Here is a 26,605-nt window from a genome sequence, read left to right on the forward strand (position 1 = left end):
GGAAGCAATTACACTATTTGGGCATGCATGTGGCCCTCCTAAATCTGCTGATTTCTTTACATAATGATCTCATGGCAGTGGTGGGACTGGATAACATGGTTAAATTCTCCCCATCATTCAGCGTGTCATGCAGGGTTAGGCAAGGTTTTGTCTTGATGCCATTACTATTTAACTTTATGTTAGTACTTTAGCATCATAGTTAAGCAAAGTGTCCAATGACACGCCAAGAAATGTGGGGAGAAATATTTCTGTTCTGTCGTACGCAGACAATTTCGTCTTACTGGCTTGTACGCCCTCAGCCTTACAAAAACTCATCACTGGCTATGCTGACTACATGGACCTGAGAGACCTGACGATTAACATTAACAAATCGAAAACTCATTTGTGTGGGTAGGCCCAGTAGACAACTACCAAACATTTCAGCAGCTGGTCCAAAATTAGATTGGGTCTCAAAATGTACCTACCTCGGGATAATATTTAATAGCAGAGGACATTGGTCTGAACATATCACTAGCGCAGCGCTAAAACTAACAGAAGCTTTCAGAGCTATTAATATGTTTGGAACAGAAAAGGGAGGTTTGAACATCCAAACTGTGATTACTATCTATCAAGCCATGCCTATAGCAATTTCTTGTACGGGGCTGAGGTGTGGAGTCTGTCGACAGCATCATCCATACAGGTCAAGGAAAATAAATTCCTGCAAAACGTTTTGGGGGCTGCGAAAAGTGCCTACAACTACATGCTTCATCAGGAGTTAGGTTTGGACCACGCAGTTGATTTAACATTCTGGACTCGATTATGGTCACAAGCAAAGCCCCATTTAACACATGTCATTATCAAGGAATTCCTGGTATTAGATATTGGCATTGAAATCCCATGGTTAAATCAATAGATGATAGAATTTCGTCTGGACTGCCAAATCTATATAGCTCCTTTACTAATATTTCAAGGAATGACTCATTACTGATTCACCAGAGATTCATACAATATAGAAGGGCCACGTTTTAAGATTTGTTTTAGTTTAATCATATTGCAGCTTCCATTCATGTGATTTATGTTGGTACTGTGTATATTGATTTGTATTATGTCTTTTATTATGGGTTTTTAACCTTCGAAATAAAGATTGTTTTATACAAAAGAGTAGTAGCAAATTATGTATACCTCTCAGCGTCCTTTCTTGTGATGGTACATTTAAGTAACAAGCTAGTTGAGCATGCTCCTCTCTTATGTACTGAACTGCTTCTAAGCAGCTCTCCATGTTATGGCCCTCTGAGTGGACTAGATCACAACAATCGGCACAGGAGAACCGTGTAGTGTGTGCTACATGAGTAGCTAGATGGCCAGAATATGTATTGCTAACGCATGGCTCGTGCATAAAAAAGGACAAGGTGCACTGGGACAGTATGTTTAGTGTGTTTCATGGTTTAGGTTTAAGCAGAACACCGTACCCAGGTAGGAGAGCACTTATTTATGTAGCCATTTTGTACAGGAACAAACATGCAGAACTGTGCCACGGAGGGCCAAAATACTACGGGAAAAATAGGTGCTCTGGTGACTAGGCTCTGTGCCAAATTTCTCCACATGGTGAATTAGAATACCCAGCTTTTGGCAGTAATGTGCTTAGAAGAAATGCTGTAAACTTCAGAGTAACTTAAAAGGAGTCTTCATCTTATGGTCAGCATGAACCCCATAACACCTAGCAGCCCCAAAGATCACATACAATTGTGTTGGGGGAATGCTTTCTAGATCAACTCCTCAATTTGCATCTAAGACTAACAGGTTGTCTACCAAAAATGATAATTATTCTTCAACCACTAAGTCTTAAGCTGTAGGTTAGCCTGACTATACATGTCACTCGCTAACAGGAAGACCACACATTCCGCTCCACCCCTTCCTAGAATTGAATCTGACCACCGGCCAGATTCCCAAGAACTCCTGCAGCGATTCCTCACAAAGACATTGCAACTACTAAGTACATCCAAATGTTCTAACCTGATGAATAATTGTGGTGCCCATCCCCCTCTACTTGTGTTGCAGCTCCAAAGCACTTAGAAATATGCTTGCAAAGTGACACACAATCTTTTCACAAAATCCCTAAAAATATTAAGCACCCACACAGGTACGTGTTCGAAATTATAAGGCCACCTCCTTTCCCAGACCAATACAAAACATCTGAACTATAAAGGATTGTTTACATCACCTTCAGTCAGATGCCTGCGATATATCATCTCTTTTTGGTCCCTAAAACTAGAAAAAGTAAGACTGTGGGTTGTGCCTTCTTTGTGTCCGCCACCAAGATATAGAACTCTCTTCCTTTGGATCTTGTACAAATAGCGATCATCTCACCTTCATGAAAGGCCCACCAAAACATCATTTCCAGGTTTAATGAAGATCTGAATCGTGCACTGCACTTAATGCATGTTAGCAACATGCATTCTTGGTGTCAGTGTGCTAAATAAATCCATGTAACATAACATAACATAACAACACATAAGCCAGCATAACATGCTATTCTGTAAGCACAAATGCACATGCCTCGAAAGATAGTAGACATGTAGCTTGTTTTTGTTTGTTTTCTTCATCCATTAATCCTTTGGGTGCCCATATAAAAGATGCATGTGCAAATAGAAGTGGTTTCCAGGTTGGCAGTCTGTTATCCACATCCCGTATCTACGAGCCCCCGGCAATCCCTAAGCAAACCATGTTTTGTTTTGTTTTGTTTTGGCACTTTGGGTCCTTGGTTGTGGTCAGGGAAGACTCTCAAAAGGATATATAAAAAAGTGAGAAACCTATTTTTGCAATCCAACACTGATGCATTTCCACACCAATGATGCATATTTATGGTTTGTATGGAAAGGTAAGTGAAAGGAGCAAACAACTGGGCAAATAGAAGAAAAGGGGAAAAGAAGGGACAGGTAACAAATGTGATGTGGCAGGTAGGGCCAAAAAGGGATGATAAAGGGTGGAACCCACCAATAAATAAAAAAACAAAAGTCTTCAAAAAAACATCTATTTGCACTATGTCGTAAACATACATTTGCAAAACTGATATAAATCAATTAGCACTTTTTCACTCTGTAACCTTTTTTGAATGCATTCATGTGAATATGAAATATCAATTATAGCACCGTGCATTCAGCAATACATTTGCATTACACAGCTCTACCCACCACTGTTATAATGCTCCTTCTGTGTGTGTTAATTGCTATGGACACAAATAGCCATGGCCCTCACATCTACTCTCATCCCACTCGCCTTCTGGAAGTCGCTTCTCAGTCATTTCTCCTCGCACCCACTGCATCAGTCATTCTGAGAGGACCACGGTTAGAGCAACATGCCACGGTATGCCGATGACCCATCCAGAGCAATAACTGAGGCGCCAGGATTCCAATTTCATCTCCCCAGACGACACCAAAGCTCTGGTTCGTGAAAACCGCACGCTCTGGGTAGTGACGAGTATCCCGCCAATCACACTCTGCGGCCAGCAATGATTGCAGGCAGGCTTCCATATTCATATGACATGATATGATAGGTTATTTATAATGTGCTTAATACCCAGAGGTTTCTAAGGGCGGACCCAGGGATCGAACCTTTGGTGCTCCATGTCGTCTTGCTTTCAGGGCGAGCATGTTGCCCCTGGCCCCTGAGCTATCCTCCCGAGACAAAACGGGATTTACCTGAACTCCACCCATCCTTACACCCAAGTGTTGGACACACATTGATATGCGAATGCCTCTCTTATTGTAAGGGCCTTACACATACTCAGGTCCACCCACATTTAGTGTTTCACTCCTCCCCACTAGGTGGCTGGGTGTGCATTTCAGGAGTCTGGCCTTAAACATTTTTACATTCACATGTCTACCTCTATTTCATGGGTGGGAAAAAAAATATTGTACCAACTGTGCATGATGCTTTTCCTTCGTGTGCAAGAAGGCATCCAGGGGTCTGGAAATGCCCTCTCTGCTTTGCAAATTCCCCAGACTGAGACATGGCAACACAGACAGGAGGGCCGTGCTATAGGTGGCGAGCATGCCATATGGTTTCGCTTTCTGGAAAAGCATTTCACTCTGAGCTGCACCCTCCGCAACACCAGCATGCCTCATCAGCACACACTTTGTGAGCAGCAATTAAGCATGTGCAATGTGTTTGTGCATGCAGTTTTGCCTTTTAGGAAATGACCCAACACAAAACGTGGATCAGTTAAGTAGTGAGAGGGCAACACTAGTGACATACATAAATAGTATTCAAAAATAGAATCATATGTTTGGTTCACACCAGAAATCCCCTAGCTGAGAGCACCATAGGAATAACATACAACATACAATAAACTGTCTACAATTGGGACATATTTTCACATTTAACTGTACATCATGACTGTGTGTCATTAGGTTGTGGATTTACACCTTTGTTCTCACATGCGTATGTCTTTTGTGCATCATTGTGAGAGATATTACCCCCAAGAAGGACCCAGTGGATCCAAAATGCATTAGCCACTGGCATTTACTAGCAGAGTGTATTAAACATTGGACATTCTCTTTTACTAAACAAGTTTTGTGAACAAACATTGTTACTACAAACTATCCAACAACGTACACTTAGGGTGTCCAGTCCTCACCATAGGCTTCGTGTCTAGGTCTTGTCCTGTATAAAGTACAACATACACCAGCTAAAACGTGGTCAGTGGCTGTGTGAACCCTACATGAATGAAACCACAATCAATTATTTAAATCTAGTAAGTCCTTTTTCATCTGTGATCAAAGTTTTTATAGTTGTTCACATAATTCTCTTCAATTGATGTGGCTCAAATCTTCAATAATATCAAAGCACCCGCTACCTTTGTAAAACTATTTGTTGAGGAACCTGGGATTGGTAACCCTAGGTCTCCTGGGGGCAACCAGACGTGGTCTCCCTCTCACTGTGCTTAGAGAGGCATCAGCTTCACCTCACTGACTGTGAAAGGCACAGTGAGTAAAAGCAGTGGCTGCGAACTCTCAAGTGGTTAATAACCACTGAACAGGTTATCATGTCTGTTCTTGCGAGAGAGGGGCGCCCGCTACCTTTGTAAAACTATTTGTTGAGGAACCTGGGATTGGTAACCCTAGGTCTCCTGGGGGCAACCAGACGTGGTCTCCCTCTCACTGTGCTTAGAGAGGCATCAGCTTCACCTCACTGATGATCCCCAACAAGGGTGAAACACGTGTATGGGGTTGCTGGTGGTACTCTCGTTCAGATTGGAGTTGCCATTGTATTTCGGTGCTGGACTGCCCCTGGGCAGGACAAAGACTGATATGCAAATGGATATTTCCCATCTGTGAAAGGCACAGTGAGTAAAAGCAGTGGCTGCGAACTCTCAAGTGGTTAATAACCACTGAACAGGTTATCATGTCTGTTCTTGCGAGAGAGGGGCGCCCGCTACCTTTGTAAAACTATTTGTTGAGGAACCTGGGATTGGTAACCCTAGGTCTCCTGGGGGCAACCAGACGTGGTCTCCCTCTCACTGTGCTTAGAGAGGCATCAGCTTCACCTCACTGATGATCCCCAACAAGGGTGAAACACGTGTATGGGGTTGCTGGTGGTACTCTCGTTCAGATTGGAGTTGCCATTGTATTTCGGTGCTGGACTGCCCCTGGGCAGGACAAAGACTGATATGCAAATGGATATTTCCCATCTGTGAAAGGCACAGTGAGTAAAAGCAGTGGCTGCGAACTCTCAAGTGGTTAATAACCACTGAACAGGTTATCATGTCTGTTCTTGCGAGAGAGGGGCGCCCGCTACCTTTGTAAAACTAAAGTACAACATACACCAGCTAAAACGTGGTCAGTGGCTGTGTGAACCCTACATGAATGAAACCACAATCAATTATTTAAATCTAGTAAGTCCTTTTTCATCTGTGATCAAAGTTTTTATAGTTGTTCACATAATTCTCTTCAATTGATGTGGCTCAAATCTTCAATAATATCAAAGCACCCGATTATGTTATGCTTAGATCAATGCATTTCAGACTATGTCCTACTTTAGGGATCTGCCTGCCACTGTAAGACCTAAACAGACTATGCCCCTGATTCATGGAATTATTTGCGGGGAAGATCGGGCTTTGCGGGCCATTCTGCGTGAAAAACCCCATTTGTCGATTCATGGAAATGACTTTGCAGGACTTTTCCAGGACTTGCAGGGAGTTTGCACAGGTACGGCACGTCTCTGCTAGCGGTCAAACATCTTCCGCAAGACTCCTCGCAGAGTGTGGGCCAGTCCTACACACAGACCCAAATAGGGGGCGTAACATCCAGAATGAGGAAGCACAAGAGAAAAAGTGGGCATGTCGAGGGATGGTGGATGGTCCATGCTAAGCAATCGTACGCTTATTCCACCATAAACCCAACTGAATTCATGGATTTCAATGCACAACATTGCATCGGGAAAAGGCACACGCAAACCCTGTTATCCATCTGTCACATGATAGGTGTAAATTTCAACGTGCATAGGATCCAAAGCGTATAAAAATAATGTTGACAGCTACGATCAACCCAGCAATAGCAAGATATATCATGCATGGACACCGAAGGAGGATGCCCAGGGCTGACCTTTTCATGCCATGCTGTTCAGGATGCCTGAGGACCAGGTATATGCTAGGTACGGGTTCCCCCATGTAATCGTAGATCTTGTCAGAGAGTGGGAAAATGAGCTAGCAGCACCCACCATCTCCTCCCAGGCCCTTGCCCCCCATCCTTTAAAAAGTGCTGACTGCCCTACTTGTACCACATCCATAGTTGTTGGGATATCACAGGTCACACAATCCCACTGTCTCCACCACGTTTTGGCCTGCATGCATTACAGCAGGTGCATGTGTGCGCAGACAGATATATATGCCCTGAACACTGGAGGAAAATCAGAGAGTGTGCCAGGAATTCTACACAGTAGCACACTTTCCACATGTACTCGGTGCAATTGACTGTACACATGTTGCACAACCCCCACACCCCCGATTCACGGAGCACATATACCGCAATCGCAAGCACTGGCACTTCCTTAATGTGCAGGTAGTCTGCAATGCTAATGGACTGATTATGGAAGTGTTTGCCAATTTCCCTGGCAGTACGCATGATAGCTACATATACTGCCAGTCACCACTCCACTGGGCCCTGGCATCTGGAAAAAATGGCAACACTTGGCTCTTCAACAGACCATGATAATAAATGCCAAAAACAACCATGTACCCACTATCACTGTTCATGATGACGCCATACCGGAATCCTGCCACTCCAGCTGAGGCAAGATACAATTCAGCACATGTGGAGATTAGGGCCATAGTAAAGCACACATTTGGGGTGCTCAAGTCACGTTTCCATTTCCTTGACCACTCTGGTGGGGTTTTGCTATATGCCACACCAGTAGTCTGGAAAATCATAGTGGCAGCATGTGAACTCCACAATGTCGCCACACAGCGAAGTGTACCGGTGGAAATGCAGGTGGGACAACTTCCTCACCCACAGGCACCGCCTTTGCCCTTGGCTGGCCAAAGGGCAATTGGAGAGGATAACACACCCAGCTGGCGCAAACACACTTCACCTAAAACCTTCCCCTGCGGAGCACACACAGTGAGGCCACATCCGAGGTGCCATTCAGTGATGAATTGGGGCCTATACTCTGCCCATAAGAACACCCTAAAAATGTGTGTCGGGCGAGGCAAATTGTGTTTGTCCATTTGACATAAAATAACATGAACAAACAGTGGTCCCAATAAGATTAGTAAGTGGGAGTATTTCATTACCTATTTTTTAAAGTTGGTAGTAAAATGATTATTTTAAGGGAGTAAAAAGGTAAGTTCAATTCACAAAGAGAGTAAATCAGAAGTGAGTAAAAATATGTTTCAACATAAGAACTGCATTTGTTTGGTCATGTATTCCTTTGCACCTATTCATATGTACTCATCAAAAGATACATGTTTACTTCTTCCAATCAGGCATTTAAAATAGTATAGTCCACCTGTGTTACTTCTTGCACTACTGGGCCAAACATATCAATGTCGCTGTGAGGGTGAGAGCAGGGGTGCACAAATCCACTGTCTACATCAGATTGTTTTTTGGCAGTATGTTTACTCCCTAATTTCATTTTCTGTGAGTATTTGCAAATGTCTAGGGAGTAAAAGTGGCCAACATGCCCCTAATCTGCAGGGCTGTGCACAAATCACCAACACAGTCATAGCAACTGGAACCAACAGTGCCCATGTACTCCATCCAAAAGCACACAACTCTCGCAACAAAGTCGCTGACCACTGTCACATGGTCACAAAACACTATTCTGCAGATAGTCCCCAAATTACACACACGAACACAAGTAGGAAGGCACAGTACAAAATGGAAATTAGCAACATACACATGTGAGGAGTGCCCTGGACCCCCCATGCGTGTTTCATAAAAATATACAGGTTGAGTGGCCAACCCATTCCCTGACAAGAATTATGCTCACAATACGCATTAACATCAAAATAGTCATGCAGGCTTTGAGAAATGCAAGTCTACTACAATAAAGATGCCCATCTCACCTCTTTCCCTTGTGAGTCTGCACCAGATGTACCCTGCAATGCATGGATGTCCCCCACTGTAGGCCTGCAAGCCACCCACCTCTGAAGATGAATTCTGTACATGCATACACCAACGTCCCCTTTAATCGCAACAACCATCAGCCCCCAGCAGAATGCCCCTGTAGAGAAAAACAACACATGGTCAGGGCAGGCAGCACATGCCTGCACCCACTTACATAGCAATATGTGCCCTCTGAGTGCCATGCAACAAATGCAAACAAGAAATCACCAGTCACCCATCACCATGTGTCCCTGTACACATGTATCTAGATCCGCCCACCTCACGCCAATGCAATGAAACCACCTCCCAAAGTGACACCTTACCCACCCACAACACCTACACTGGCTGTCCCCCAGAGTGCCATGCATTAAAGGACCAGGTATCAAGAACCCCATGTCATGGTGATGGGACATTGTGAACACTCTGATTTGGCCACAGTCAAAATGACATTGGGAGGACTCCCAAAAACAGATAATTGAGAGGTTGGAAACCCAGGATCTCCTTGGAAGTAATGCCACTATGGCATCCCCTGATTAACGTGGCAGAAGGACAGTGCAGGAAACACTGGCGTGGAGCCGGTGATGTACAGGGCAAGACGATGGGATGCAAACATGTCAACAATTGCATTGAAGGCAGGATCCATCAGAAGGCAGCTGACATACATGAGGGCAGTGCACAATGGCAACTGGCATGAAAGAGACAAGTAGATATGAGAAGTGAATGAGAAACAGAGGCCATAGACTCTGCCACACAAAATGGATCCGGCAACAGGCAACAGGAAGGGTAGGCACACTTCACAAGGACTGGATTGAACAGGGACCACTGTGCTTGGAAATTAAGGAAGCAATGAGATGCATTGAGACTCTGCTGGTGTACCGTACATGGTACATTTTCACCATGGCAAAGAGATGGTGCATACCAGGTGTCTTTGGTGAACATGGCATCCCCAAAATGGTCATAAATACTATGCTGTGTGTGGATTTGTCTCAGGACAGCACCCCCAGAAGTAGCAGAAGAACAAAGAGCGGACTGCCAGCATGGGTAGATATGACTAGAAAAGCACATTGAATGGGATGCCACGTGGTTGGCAAGACACATGCAAAAACTGCAAGGAAACACTATCAATCACTCCCATTACCATGTGTCCCAGAACATATACAGCCAGACCTGCCACCCTCATGACAACTCACCAATAAATGACTTACAGTGACATTCTCCCTCACAATAATCACCCCACAACCAGTGCCACCCTGGATGACTTGGTAAAGCAGCATGCATAGACACACCATTTTACCATCACCATGTGTCACATGCACCCATGAAGCTGGACCCACTCACCACAGTACGAGGAAAAGATGAATAACCCCACACAGTGACAGAATCCCTGCCACCAATGACACCACAAGTGCCATCCTGAGTACCATTGACTTACATGCACAAGATACCCACCTGGCTCACACCCACTGCGTCCCACCTGAAACAGCATTATGAACATGCAAAGACATGCATTGCAACAATGTGAAGATAATGGACAGCTATGACAACTCCCGTATGGAACAAGAAAATAGACAGGGACCACCCAGTGTCAACATCTGGAAGAACAAACATCACAAAAGCAAAACTGACCAACACTGAAATCACCGACAGCAAACAAACAGATTACAAGCACAGCACAACATGCACCCTGGAAACAGGTGACACTCAGCCCTGGGATGCGGGCCAATGTCGGGACATTGATTGCAGGCACACAAGTTCCGCACAACCACTGTCAGGTCTCATGTGGGTCAACCATGGATGCAGGGAAGGAAAAGGGCACCAAGTTAGGATTTGATGTCCTGTCAGTAGAAGTACAAGTGTAGTATCTGATGAAAATGATGACAGAGGGCAAGAGGGAGACAGAACAAGAATGATGAATGCATAGCGATGGAGTAGAGAGAGAGAGAGAGAGAGAGGGGGGGGTAGAGGAAAAGCAGTGCAAGGAGGAGACTGGCAGGTGGGAAGATGTGGATGGATATGTCTGACATCAAAGTGGGTGAGGGCAGAGAGAAGGGGCACAAAAGGAAGACAGAGACATGAATACTTATAAAAGGAGCAGCCTGATCAGAGAACCTGGAATGCAAAGCAGAAAGAGACCCAGATTTGCAACATACCCGCAAAGAATAGCCCACAACCACACACCCATATCTGGACCCTCACCCCCATTGGACACCACTGTAAATGGACCTCGGGAAAATATGTAGCTGTTCACTCACCCTCAATCACACCACACACCCTGTGTGAGACAATCCCAGTAAGTGTGCATGGATCCCAGTGTGCACTGGCAACACCTACAGGGACAACAGATGAACACATTGCTAGGGTGAGTGGACAATGTACCACGTGCATGGGCCCACCATGTACACAGACAGTGCTGGATTAGATCTACAAGTAATGTAAAAAAGAAGTCATGCAATACATCTAGGTGTAGAGAACATACAGAAACATCAATGAAAAAGTGACCTGATTGGGGAACACAGGAGCAGTCTGTTAGGGGTACACATGTGCATATCTTTACAACCCTACATGCAGCAAGTGTGACAAACCTGTCCTGTGTAGTCAATTTGCACACATTTGCAGAACTATGTTACCAGAGGCAACACCATGAAGTGGGGCAGCCGAGAATGTGCAGACCTGACAATGTACGTGTGTGTTACATGTGGAATTGTAGCATTGCAGGTCCTATTAACTGACAAGGGAGTGGAGTGGGCAGTGGAACAAGTCAAAGAGTAGAGTGGACAGGGAATACACCTGCAAGGTCCCGTAGGAAACATGTGAGAGTGGGAGAATAAAAGTGTCAGTAAGAAGACATCATCACGGTCAATGAGGCAAGTGTTGGAAAACCAAAATACACAGAGTGCAGATGCACAGAGAATGCATTTAGTCAATTAGCATGTGCATCCATATTGTGGGAAATACTGCCATTGGCTCAAGTGTGACAAGCGCTGCACAATCACTTCGATTTTTGTCATTAATTGTCTAAGTGCATCCTCCAATACAATGCACATGCATGGAAGTGGAGGTTCACATACAGACACATTCATGTGGACAGACACACATATTCAGTGACATTAACTGTGGGTCAATTATTACACCCCCAGCCACCAAATATGTGGAATGCATGCAAAGACCAAGATGACCAATAATGCAAATATAACACAGCAGCATGACTGATGATCATCTGTTGCATCAGTGTGTTTTAAAGACGAAAGACACCACAGACTCCACTGGTGGTCTGACATACCAACAGCTCTTCTTCCTCCTCCTCTGCATCTGGTGCATCCTCACCTGCCCATGGCCAGAGAATGACATATTAAGTCATGTGCCTCGAGAAAAATGCACATGTGCATCAAAGTGCAGACAGACACAAAATGTCAGGACACGCAAGAATCTGACATTGTGACATCCCACATTTTGAGCTGTAAGCCACGAATGAATGGCATTTGCTGACATGCAGCGCCCCCCTCCTGCCGGGTCCTGTCCATGCCATAGTTGGACACATTGATGTACAAAAGTGCCATACACATGGTCTAATAGGGATCTGTCATGGTGTTGCATGTGTACTCTGAGTTGATGTGTGCACATGCCATGTGTATGTGCTTGGGGCTATGGCATACTCACATGTACCTGTACAGTTAATGCATATATGTGTTGCATTCTCACAGGTTGGGATGTGAGGGAGGCATGTTGTTTCAAGCGATAGTGTGGACAGATGCCCAAACAGGTGTTGTCAAAGCCATGCAGTGAGTGGTGCAATCATGAGTGTCTGCTGGGGGCCAACATTCCACTGTGTGTCTTATCACCAACGTGTAACCCTGGCCCACCTGCGATTCCATGCATTCCGTATTTGGCCCTCCTACCAATTGACTCCATGTCCATCCCTGTGCCCCTGTGGTATGTCTCCCGTATCAATGCAGCAGGTTGCATTTGGGTCACATTGCCTTGCCCATTGTGCCATGTCATATCTCTCGGTATGTGTCTGCACACTGCCCTCTTTGCGCATGTGTTTACATGTGAATGTGCCATGACTGTGCTAATCATTGAGCCTGGATTGTTATGTCTGTTTGAATGGGAATTACATGTCCATGTGTGTGAGAGTGGATGTTGCTGGTTGTACCATGGACACTTCATGTTATTGTAATGGTTGTGTATGCCACACAGGCTTTGACACTGTACACTGATGTCACTGTTCTGTTTCTCCTTCACTGCAGTTTCTGTAGCTGAAGAGGGTGGAAGCGGTGCTGTGGAATGTGCAATCGGTGCTGTGGAGCCTGGACGCTGGGACCATTCCAACCAGACCAAGGCGCAGGCCTCAGCAACCCCCCTGTGAGAGCTAATCTTTAGGAAGAGATGTGGCTGAGATAGCGTCAGGACCTTCAGGGGTGCCTACTGGGGGTAAGTCCCAGGAGGTGACAGTGGCAGGGGACTCCTCAGCAGCAGCTGGACAGGGTGATGCCACACAGGGGCCATCCATGGGGGAAGAAACCCTGGAGTCATCCAGTTTGACGTAGGCAGAGGAGGTGGCTGCTGCAGCCCAGCCCACGGGGTCAGGTGAAGGTGTCGAGGTGGGTGTCCATGCTGCAACCCTGTCCCAGGTGAATGAAGCTGTGCAGACCACCATGGAGTTGCCTGTTCCAATTCCTGTCCCTAAGCCAACTGATGGAGCAGAGCGCACGTTCCAGGATGCCTCCACCAAGACCAGTATCCCCTGGCCTGTTCTTTGGTGGGCTCCACGGGATGTTCACCTCTTCTTCAGCTTCCTTCTCTGTGTGCCAGTCATCCTCCAGGGTGCCTTTGGACCACATACCAGCATATGCCCTGTGCACCAGTCCCACCATCAACATCCCTTCTGGTGGAGCTAACGTCCCCGCCCAAGGTGGGTGTGCCATCCACGTCAGCTGAGGTGGTCACGGTTCCTACCAAGGCACTGACATACGCACAGGCAAGAGGTTCAGCAGGCACCACGGAGCAGTTCAGGTGCTGTACGCCCCCGACAAATGTCATCACGTCAGAGTCGTACTGATAAGGCATGCACTAGCACGTCGTTAGCAGGTGGCAAATATGAGCAGACAGACTATTACAGGACAAACCACCCCTAGTAGGCAGGTGGCAACAATTAGGCAGGAGGACCATAGGGGGCCTTGACAGTTATTTCTTTCATTTTCAGGAAATAAGAGAGGCAGCTGTTGGTAGAGAGGAAGAGGGCCAGGGAGACACAGGTGATGGTGGCCAGGGCTGAGGTGGTGCTGTGTCGGAGGGCTGCCAACTTGGAGGTGACTTGCAGGTCGGCACTGGATGCAAAAAATCTGTTGTTGTCCACCCTGCAGGTAGAGGTTTTATTTATGTTTCTTTCTTTTGCCCCTAACTTCAGTGAATTTCTTTCCCAGTTTTTCATGTATATAGTTGTTAGGAATAGGATTTTTTCAGTTTTCTTCTTTAACCCCCAACTTCTTGAATATTCCTTCCTAGTTTTTTGTGCATATAGTTCTATTCAATACAGGCTTTATATGAGTACATTCCACGCTTCATGCAGTTCATTTGTCTGTCTGCAGATTTGATTTTTTACATTTTGCACAGTGCATCTCTTCATTGCAGGTCATGTGTATTGTGGTCTCCCTGTGTGTGTCATGTTGTTGCTGTGATGTTTGCAGTTGAGGGATGCACATGTACCTGACATGTGGGGGTGAGGCACTCCCATGTCATGCTCACACACCCACCAGCATATGCAGTCACACACTGCCTGCTCGTGTGTCTTGCTCTACCTCTGCCGTTGGAATGCACTTGTGTCCCATGTTTGCTGCTTCTGTGTGGCAGCACACATTTCCTGTCTCACTGAGTCATGCACTCTCTGACTGACCTCCCATCACCCATGCACAGACCTTTTCTGTTGTCGTCCCTGGCAGGGACTTTGTCACCCCTACCATCTGGGTTACATATGCTCAGGATGTCACGTGATTAGTCATTATTCGTGGATCTGCCCAATTTACTGACTATACAAAGGAAACTAGGCACCACATCTCATTAGGTTTCTTTCAAGGAAATATGGGAACTCAATTATGCGTTTTCAGTTGAACTTGCTTCTGACATGAGAGAATGGACTTCTTTGCAGATCGGCAGATTGTGAGTACTCTCTGTGTCGTCATTGTGGGCAGGACATAGATACTCTGAAACACCTGGTACTGTTTTGTGATTTTGTGATACATTTGGAAATGTTCGTAAGATCTGTTTTGATAGATCAATGAATGATCTTAGACTTCTTTCCTGTGCTTTTTTATGGGATAGCTTGGTTAACTCCGCCTCAGTAATTTTACGAAATGCATTATATCAATGTTTAATAAGAGTACCATTAATTTAGGATTAATTAAATGTATTTAGGTTTCAAGAAGAAGTATTTTATATTTTTGTATTTGAGTGTTTGTGCCTTTTAATTGTGATGTTGTATCTGATTTTATTTTGCAATTGTGTAAGGTTTATTTTTAATTCCATTTAATCCCGTTGTTCGCGGTGCATTTGAAGTCAGCACAGACAGACGTTCCGCCACATTTGATCTCAGGACACGCTAGAATCCCATGGGCGTTACCCTTCGGACACTGATAATAACGACAGACTCGGGTTGGGAGGTGAGCCTTTTAAGCAACTGTTCTAACCACAGTGGAATATGATCGATACGCGTGGAGAAGTAATACAAGGTGACTTTACTCTAACTGAAGAGTGCCTCCGGGCGACTGAATTCGAATTAACTGCAAGCCCTTGGTACACGGGATAAATCAATTCAGAGACCTGGTGTATATTTTCGTTTCAAGTGACACTGAAGGCCTCTTGTATGGTGTTTGATGTCCTTCCCATACTGGGGGAAAACTGAAGCTTACCACAGTAGCAGGAAATAGCTGTTTTCTTGGGTGCTTCGAAGTAGGCCACTTGAGTGATTTAGAAACTCAACAAAGTAGCAGGAACGACCTGCCGTTTTTGTGATTTTTATAAGTCTACCCCCTCGCTACATTTTGAGTGTGGGGCTGGCTTAGCACAGTTTGAGAGTACTTGTACGCCCTGAATATAACTAATCAGGTTGTGTGGTGTTGAAAACTATTCCGCCTTTTGTATTGACAACCTTGGCACACATTGTTTTTAAGTGCATGCCCGTGATGACTTTCCTGTGACTGTGTGTGTATTGGAATGTGTGAGGAATGAAACATGCTGGGTTGAATGGGAGTGAAGGAGTGTGAGTTATAGTGGTCAATGCAGCCTTGTTATTGTTCTACATTAGGTGACCTAATTTTTTTGTTTTGTTTTTGGTTGGTCTAAGAAGGAGCTAGTCGATAGAGACACATATGTTTATGTTACTGCTTCTTTAACCATATATTTATCTATGTTTTTTTTGTACACTTCTATCCCTTGTGTACTTAAGTTGTCACTATTGTGTTTTGGTTGTTTTTTTGTCTTCCTTTTTGTACAACTTCTTATGGACTGTGCCAAAGATTTGTATGCATTTCAAATGAATTATAACATTTTTGTATTTTTACGATGAATTTTAATTATTTTTGAATTTTTAATAAAATTGATATTTGAACACTTTGATAAATGTACATTTTTGTGTACCTACTCCGCACTGTGCAATTTTTTTAGTGGCTAGTAGAGATATGGGAAATTAATCCCTCCCTCTTCTCAGCTTTCCCGTAGTGAGGTTGGACATCTTATCCTGTGACAACACACTGCTGACCAAATCTTTAGTCTATGAAATTTAGGTGTACCTAATGCTAGGGGGCAGTTTGGTCAAACAGTTTAAATCCCCCCACCTCTTTTGGTATTTGGAGGTTTATTTTTAAACCATGTGCACAAATAAAAAAATACATTTTAAGCATAAGATGTCTTAGCGGATGCTGAGCTTCCCTGGCCTGCAGGATGCTGCTGCGGCAGGCAGAAGGCTTGAAGCTGGTATGTCTGGGGTAGTTTCTAGGGGATGGACCTTCTTTCTTCGCGATGAGTCAGACTCTAGCTGTAGATGTTTCTCACTGAGACCGGATGAGCTGGTCAAACCGCTTCCTTTTTCTTTTGGTGGATTAAGCTTAGTCAGTTTTGGAACCGGCATAGTGCTTGTACAATCTGTATGGTTGAGATCTTCAGACTTCCTCTTAGGGGTCTGCTAATGATTAATCCTCAATTAAATTGTATAGTCTACATAAGGACTTCAGAGACTTCCCAAAAGCTGTAGCGGCCGTGCAGGACTCTGTCAGAGGATCACTCCCGAGGAGCGGGGCAATGATTCTATCCTGTCTTGGGTGTCTAGTAGGAATTTTTTAAGCAAGTCCAAGGCCAGTGGGTTATGGCAGAGACCAGAAATGTTTCTTATACGCAATGCTCTTTCCCTATGAAGGAACATTGGAGCAGTCTGGTCAGCAGGAAAAACAGGGCTAGGCAGGGATGTGTTTTTTTTTATTTTCATTTGTTTAAGCACACTGAGTTTTGTGACAAGGTGGCCTCTCCAACACAGTCCTAAGCAATCACAAGAGTTGTGCTCTGGCAGACAGTCAAAGCAATTCTTTTTTTCTCTCAAGCACTTCAGATGTAAACACACAGGCAGAGCTGTAGCAGTCAGGCAAGCACACACGAGGTAGTCTCTGATACATTTCTAGTCTCACTTCCCAGAATGGGGGAGAGGCAGCTCTTATTTTAGCTTGCACCTAGCGCACTCCATGCTAGACTGCCAGCGAGAGTCTATTTCTTTACGAAGCAAACAGAGGACCAACATAGCAGTAGTGCCCTGGCCATTGGGGAGGAGGCAGGGTTCTTCTTTGTTCTTCACCTGCACAGGGAAGGCTGGATTGCAATGGGGTTTCTCTCATTTTCTGATGAATAGAGCTGGGCACCGTTATAGGAATCGAAAGCTGTACCTGTTATGTAAGTGCCTCCTGTTTCTTGTATTCCTCCCGGGAGTCCAGAAGTGTATCATGGCAAAGAAGGGGGCAAAGCAGAGGACCTTTGCTCTTTTTACAGCACGTGAGAGCTTGGAAGTGCATGAATGCTGATAGACACCTGGCAAGTGGCAGCTGCAATCAATTACTCTCCACGCCTCACAATACAGGGTCCAAGCAGAATGGAAAGGCTTGGACGCACAGGTGCACTGTTACTAATGGCAGGTGGTCCTTCTTTTATTGTGCCATGGTCAGTGGTCGAAGTGAGCGGGAGCAGTCCGGAGCGGTGCTCCTCTACTTTATTTAATTACCTTTTCCAGCTCCTATACTTTTTGAAAGAAAAAAGAAACCGTTCTGGAATGCTTTCGTTTTAAAATGAAAGTGTAGGAAGACGTTGAAACTTGCACTTTCAGTGTACTGCACTGAACATTCCCTTAAACAGCAGGTGCAAGTGTTTGGGGGGGTGTATTGTGTGTGGGAGGGGTCGTGGTGACTGGGTTTTTGGGGAGCGGTGCAGGCCAGTAGGGAACATAGTTCCACTACTTCTTTTCGTACACTTCAACCACTGGCCATGGTAATCCCTGGTGACAATGGAGCTGTCTCACAGAGCTTATGTGATGTAGCATAAATGCGCTTTGGACATGGAGTGGTCTCTTGAGGTGGGTCACCTAGTTCCAGTCATTTATTTCAGCCTTATTTTATGGCACATGTCTGGGGGCTCTGTGAGACACCACTTGTTAATTTAGGATGTGCTGATAATTCCCCATGTTCCTCTTCAATGGTCCCTTGTCTGTTCCCCTGGATCTGTGACCAAACAACCTTGTATTTCCCAATCCCTGTCGGCACAGCCCAAGAAGGGCCTGAAGGATACTGTCATGGCACTCCAGAGAGACAGTTGTCCTGCTGTATTTGCCTTTGGAATACAAGCAGCACTGTGCATAGTGGATATTGGGTGCAGCAACGTAGGGCAGGTCATTAATACATACTGTTTCCTTCTCTGGGTGCCCGTTTAAGTAAGCAATGTGGAAATAGGTGCCACATCTGTAACATACTATGATGTTGCTCCCTATTCTGCCTACTGTTTCCCTTTGTTCTCTTGTGTTTTATTATATGTTTACCTTCCATCTTTCAGCAGCTATCTATTTAGTCAACTTTGGCCACAGAATCCTTAACCTAAAAAGAGGTCTGTCTACACATTTTAGCAACACATCTTACCTCATCCAAATTTCAATCATCCTTAGCCCAGATCACTTCTCTGCTCTAGTTGCTAATACAGTATAACATAAATCATTCCCAAATTAATAACATTGGTCCCCAAAATTAAAAGATAATGCTAGCTGCCTCAAGGATTTTGTCTAGTATTTGACAGTCTAATTTCCACACTGGATATTAATTGAAAAGTGTTACTGTTCAAGTATGATATTTACTTTTAGATTGCAATTGGGTTTAATTTATTTATGTCGATCTGAAAGACATTGAGGGATTAACCTTCTATTAACTCAGTTACATTGTGAATCCCCCATTGCTCTTGCTTCCCAATGAGTGCAGTAAATGTGTTTTTTTTCTCTTAATCACAAGGTCCAGAGCAAATACTGCTGTTAACCTTTTCAGGAAATACATTCTCATGGCTTATAATTTTACCTTAGGGCTGTGTGGCACTTTCTATATCAAAAAAGTAAAAAAGAAATCACATGCGAAAAACTACTCCCACTCCTCCTGCCAGCTCTCATCACTATTGATATCAACCCTGACTCCAATTTATTAGTTGAGACAAACAACAGTGCTATGTCTATAGCACAGGATACCATTGCCCCGACTAAATTACGTAAAAGCAAACGAGAATCTCACCTCAATTCTTGGTTCTCCCCGCACCTTAAGAAACTACGAATCCAAGAACGCAAACTCCAAGCCATCTGGAGGCACACACCTTCGGCAGAGAACAAAACCCTTCTTGATAATCACGCCAAAAAATACAAGAAGGAAATTATCCAAACCAAAAAAGACTCATTTAACGAGAGGATCAGTAAGGCTAAATCCAACTCGAAAGAACTCTTCACTATCCTCCGGGAAATGGAAAATCCTATTTTTCCTATAGATAATGTCCCCAAGGACAAACACTGGTGCACTAGCATCCAAAATGCCTTAGCTAATAAAATTGTCACCCTCCAAACCAAAATTGCCAAGAAGAAAGCCGCCCTGAGCCCGACAAAAACCCATACCTCCCAACAAACTGACGTACCTAGTTCAGCCACCCAAAATAGCCACAAACCCTTCAGATTCACCAAAATCTCCACTTTGGAAACTGAAAAGGTGTTTTTATCACTAAAGCCCTCTAACTGGCAAGGCGACAGTTGCCCAGCACAAGTTAATAAGGACGCAGCAAGAGATTTAGCACCCTTCATCTCGAAACTAATTAACGCGTCTTTCAGAACAATCGTGGTACCCGCTAACCTCAAAGAATCTTGGGTATTGCCCTTGCTTAAAAAATTGACCCTTGATCCAGCTATCCCTACCAACTATAGGCCCATCACCACGGTCCCATTTCTCCTTAAAATCATAGATAGAGTAGCCTACCTCCAGATCCAAAACTATCTGTAGACGCACCAACTACTAGGATCACGCCAATCCGGATTCAGACCACTTCATGGTACCGAAATGGCACTCATTGACCTTAAGACACAAATTGACGAGTAGAAGGATAAAGGTAAAACAGCTATGCTCCTACTCCTTGACCTATCGGCGGCCTTTGACCTGGTGGACCATGCAGTGTTATGCAACCACTTAGCGTCTGCCGCCCACTTCTCAAGTGAAGCTATAGACTGGGTATAATCCTGCCTAGCCAACCGTACGATGAGAGTGTTCTCCCCTTTAGCATCAGCGGACCCAATTCAAATCACCTGTGGCATCCCACAAGGTTCATGTGTCTCTCCCACTATGTACAATATTTTCATTAAGCCACTCTTCGACAAACTTGACAGACTGGGGGTAACCTAAACTAATTATGCGGATGCCACGCAGATCCTCATACCACTTTCTGGCAACTTTGTAGAAGACTCAGCTCTAGTAAACAAGATCTACCTCCTCATTCAGGCATGGATGGCCTGGGTTCCGACTCCAACCTCAAAAAACTCAATCCTAACTACCGTGCCTTCAACATAGACGGCAACATAATTAAAGTAGCAACCGAGGTTAAAACATTAGGTTTCTACCTCGACTCCACTCTATCCCTTAAAAAACAAGCTAATCCCCTTGCCTCATCCACAGCGTACACTTGCAAATTAATCAGATCCTGTAGACCCTACCTTTCCACAACTAATTGTATCACACTAGCCAATGCCCTAGTAATGTCTAAATTAGACTACTGTAACGCCCTCTATGTGGGTGCCAGCAAAACAGTCATAAAAAAATTGCAAATACTCCAGAACAATGCGCTAAGAGCAGCCCTGGACATACCCCGTAGAGCCCACATCTCTAACATTAGGAAAGACTGCCAGTGGTTAAAAATTTGCGATAGAGTCCTCCTCAAGACGCTATCCCTCACCTACAAAGGCTTGAATAACACTGCACCCCCTAACATTGTGGCTAGACTGACTAGAAAATCTAATACTTACCATACTAGAGCTTCTAACCACCTACTATTTGAAACACCCAGATTTAGACTATCCAAAGGGGTGGAATAAGCTTCCCTGTTAAAGCTGCCCATGCCTGGAACGCACTGCCCTCTGCACTGAGAACTAATCTACCTTACACCAGATTCAGACGCAATGTGAAAAGTTGCCTTTGGACTAATGACGACTCAAACTCAGCGCTAAGGCGCTAAGGCGGGTGCTACTACTAGCCGACTGCCCTGTTACTCAATAACAGTCCTTTTTACACCCTGTATTATTGTATCGCTGTTTATAGTCTGTATGTTTCCTATGCATGTAACTCAAGTTTAAATATTCTTGTATCTGCTGTGCCCGGCTACCCCTGGGTTTGGAGCGCATTATCAAATAATGAACTAAACTAAACTAAACTAAACAAAGGAGGGTGGAAAATAAAATAAAACTAAAAGAAAGAAAACAAAAACGTTTGATGATTGACACGTTAAACTGAGCAGGATCCTAATATGCTATTCCACTGTGTACGCGTTAGAATTTCTCCTGAAGGTGCACCAAGAGAAGACACCATTTGTGGAACTCGTTGCACAGAAATAGCATTCATGGGAAGGTTTGATGCAACATCAGACATTTGCTAAATGTTTCATTGCAGGTGTAATGTACTCTACTACAGTAAGAGAACTATTTTTCAGCTGTCCTTTTTACAATAGAGTGAGCATGTCCGCTACCTCCAACTGACAACACATTAAGCACAATTTGAGTACCTTATTATGTAATTATAGCAGGACTGAGCAGGAGGCACATGCTTCTTGTCTCTTGTCTCTTCATGTTCATCCCATTCCATCTAATGCACCCTAACCTTGAATTCTCCTACCTCTCAACCACTGATTATACTTAAAACACAGCAGCACATTCACACCTGTCTTGAACTAAATCTGCCCCCTTTTGTGATGTCCCTTTAATGGACCACTAGCTAGTAGATGATTGTGCACCAGGAACCAAAGAATGTGGGGGTGGGAGCCAGCCAAGTCTACAGCGGTGTTCCTAAGCAGGTGCCCCACATCACTTGATTTCCTTGTACGTAGAATAAAACATTAAATGTTAATCAATTATAGGCTGTTACAGGTTTGTCCTGCTCCCCACGATACCAGTGCTCATCCAGCACCCTCACCCCATCTCAGGCATTGTAGGCACTCGGCACTCTGACACAAATAATACACAAAGCCAGAAATGGGATGAAAAAGCTCTGTAATGCTAACACACACCAGTGCTTGGGAGGGCTGCATTCAGCTCTGCCCCTCCCAGGCCTTGCTCATAGTATGTACAATGCAGAAGGTACATATTATTCTTCACCCATTCATAATATTTCACCACATAGCATAAGATTTCACCGAACAGGGATAAAGAAAATACATTTCCTAACAGAGCAGACTGTCTTTGCATGACAGCCTCTAGCAGCCTTGGGACTTCAGCCAACATCATCAGATCTGTGTACGTCTCAGGGGAGGGCTGTTCATACCCATCTCAGAGGCCTACGTCATTCCGCAGATCAGCTTTGCTCAGCGACATCGCTTTCATGGCTGTTAGTTGTTAGGCCAGTCCTTAAGCAAGTCTTTAGGCCAGCCCTTATGAATCCGATGAATCTCAAAGAAACCAAGAAAGAGTGTAGAATCAGAAATGTATCATGTAACATAGGTTACACCATTTTTCTGAGTGGGTGCTCTTACTGTTAATGTATATACAATACTACATTAAAACATGATTGATTACTGATTACAGCCTTTTTTCTTAAGTAGGCCTGGCTATAGTTATTTATTTCCATCTACGTTAAATACATCCTGTTGTGCTCTTGGACACTCAGCAGCTGTTACAATGAAACGTCAAATCTGCATATTCTCTTTCATTAGCAGGTTTATTACCACCGAACATCAGAAAATCACGCTGCTCAGTACAATCAACCTGCAGCAATCACAGTCTGGCAAAGCACACCTAATAAACATGAAGTAGCATTAGGGTATTTCTTGTCCCTTTCAATGCAATCCGGCGACGGGTATACATTGTGTCATTAAATTAGGGATCTGCATCATTTGGCTTGCTGTACAGTATGTTCGTCAGGTACAGGGCTTGCATTGTTGGGTCTCAGTCCTGGGCCATCCATTTTCAGATTCCTGAGCTTAGAGCTACAATATAAAATGTGAGAATGCGAGGTATACCGATCATGGAAAAGGATCATACCAGCACATTCTATCTCATGCATATTTAAACACATTATTCATATAGTTACAATAATGTCCTACGACATTTTTTATTTATTTTGCATTTATAAAGCGCACATGCAGCCCAGAGGCATCGTGGCACTGTTACAAGAAGGTGTAGTAACATTGTGCTACAAGATGTTTACATGTGACCGTGAGGTCTTTTAGTTGCGAGTACATGACTAAATCAAACATACAAAAGGATTCAAACATACAAAAGGATCAAGACATAAGTGCATATGAAATGTAGAATCACGCAGAATGTTACTAAAAATGAAATTCTACTTTCTGTAAACATAGATGGGGGTGGTGGGACACAACCGGTCCCAGTAAACCATGCCAGTGGCAAGTCCATATCATATCACTACAGTTGGGCTTTGTCACAACTGTGGACCGATATCATAAAATAAAGTATACATACGTGTCTGTATCCGGGACAATGGCCTGTATGCGCTTGAAAGTCTTGCCAATATTCTGTGGTGTCACCTTTGCTCTTGGTATTAGACTCACTGACTATGGAAGCAAAGACCTCAACAAGACCCACAACCTAGCAATACAAGTCAAATGTGATCATCCGGAGCTTGGAAGGCCACTGCGGCCTCCAAAGTGAACACAGGACCCTATTCCAAAGCACACTAAAAAGCTGCCACCCATCCCCCGAAGAAGAAGGAGATGGTTGGCATTGTACAAGGTAACTGGTGTACTCTGCAACCTGTAAACTCGGCCCCATACTTCCTTAGTTTTGCTCTAATGTGTCTAGATACTTATGCATTGAATATACTATTTTAAATAACTGGGATCCATGTTTCTCTCTTGTTACCTCTATCTCTCTTCTCTCTCTCTCTTTCTCTAAATATCTTTATCTCTCTCTCTTTCTCCGTCTCTCTTTCTCTAAATAGTAATTTACTGAAAGGTTTGATGCTGTAGAGTGATATTCTAATATATCATAATATCATGTTATGACTAGGGATGTACCAAACAGCATATTTAGTATGTGGCTGAATATCGAATAGTTCTGCAAGTATGTGGTCGAAGTCAAATAGCGTTTCATTTAACAAATCATTTTCCAAACTTGAAAAATTACCTTTTTAATCAAATGAACGCACTATTTTAAATATGTCTTTCCATGTTTAATTTATCAACATCTCACCCTTAATTAAAGCACACAAACCAGAAAAGCACAGATTAACAAAAGAATAGGGACCGTAAGTATGGAAGGATGATGCATATGCAAATCCAGTGCTACTGAAATTGGTAGGGTTCACAAATGCAAAGTGCTAATTTGCAGTAAACAAAAAGGATACTGCAATTTGCAATTGTAATTGCAAATCACACACATTGCAGTCCTTTGCAAGTTTCAAGTGAGTTTCAAATCTTCCTTGCAGCCCAACAGCACCTTGGTATAAAGTGCTATATAAATAAATCAATCAATCAAATAAACATTTATAAATGGTTTGTCAAGGGTACATGTGATATGTGTGGACACAATCTCCCTAACATTTATGATGCGAGAACTCCCTCCCAAATGCACCAAGATGAAAGGACTCTCCCAGAGAAACAGGGACATGTAGTAAAGCCTGACGTAGGACTGAATTGGACCTAAACCTACAAGCACTAATAAGCCATTTGCCTATTGGGCTGTCACTGCATTCCTGTTCCCAGACCCCACATCCTTTACACCACTCTAGAGGATGAAGGCTCCAAAGGCTTTTTCAATGGCTCTCCCTCTAAAACCCTGTTCTCCAAAATGCCAGGAGACACAATATTCTCTATCTCTCTCTCTCTCTCTCTCTCTCTCTTTCTATCCACAAAGGAAAGGGCTCTTATATCTCACACCTTTCCTGTTGGGGAAGACTGGCATATAATGATATTCAAGAGATTTCCCAATAAGCAAGTAATCCGAAGAGGCCAATATAAGTTGAGATATACTGAATGCTTTTTATGCGGCAGGGGATGAATGAATTCATCCACAACCCTATTGACCTAGAAGAGGCACCTCTCCTGTTAGGAATGCTTCTGATTCCCAAACGTCCTCCCGTCCACTTTCATCAGAAGAGCATAGGTACTTGACTATGTCCCATAAAAAGTGCTCACACCTATCTCTCTATACTACCTCTGGCTAACTGACCCACAGGGAGGCTGCAGCGATTTCCCAACTTCATCTTCTTCTGTTCTTAGGTGGGGACAAGTCACTTTGCCTGCTATAGATCTGACTTTCATCGCCCATCTTTTCTCCATTAACTGTTGTCTATTTAAGTTTCTCCATAGGCATCCCCAAAGGAACAAACCATACTCTCCTCTCACTCATTCTCACCACTATGCCTGTCCACTACACAAATATATGCACCATAATCTAATGTTTAATCAGTAATGCTTTTTGCTAATCTGTAATTCCATTCCCTTTTACAATCTGCACTCCATATTTGACCCAATGAGTTGTTACATTGGATGAGACCACAAAGTATTTGGCTAGAGATGAGAAGCAAGAAGCTGTTCCGCAAAAGCCAAATAGATTTTCTTCAGCCGGAATTCTGCTGAATACTTACTCAAAGCTGAAGGTTGGTAAACCCCTAATTATAATGCAATTATTCTCAAATGACGCCCCTAAGAGACATTCATCATCTGTCTGCAGAAGGAGGAAATCCAAAGCACCATTCAACTCGGAGGCATTGCACATGGTACATTCTGCGTTCATTATCTGACCTTATGCTACTCAGATTTGTTCCACACACATCTCTCTCCCTTTCTTGTTCTCTCTTTCTCTCTGTCTCTGTCTTTTCCCCTCTGTATCTCTCTCTCTTTCTCTCACTCTATCCCAGTATGCACCACTCTTGGTCTCTCTCTGTGGTACTATAGCATACTGTAGTGTGTACAGCTATGGGGTGAAGCACTGATATATTATAATATTATATCATATTATGCAATTTCTAACTGTAGGCCCCTAGTCAGCTGTGGTCGTCTATAAAAGTAGGGCATCTAAATTACCATTCAGTTTGTAGGCACTGTTCATGGTACATTGGTAATGATTATGTCATGTAATGGCGCCTATGCAATTCAACCCTCTGTCTCTCTCTTTCTCTCCCCTTTCCCTCTCTCTCTCACTCTCTCTGTCTCTGTTTCTCTCTCTCTCTCTCTCTCTCTCTATTTTCCTCTCTTCCACTCTGCCTTTCTCTCTCTCTTGCTATGACTTTGTCTTTTTTGCACGTCATATCTCTCTCTAATTT

This window comes from Ambystoma mexicanum, chromosome 10, assembly GCF_040938575.1.
Source record: "Ambystoma mexicanum isolate Mex_15411 chromosome 10, UKY_AmexF1_1, whole genome shotgun sequence".
Classification (NCBI taxonomy): domain Eukaryota; kingdom Metazoa; phylum Chordata; class Amphibia; order Caudata; family Ambystomatidae; genus Ambystoma; species Ambystoma mexicanum.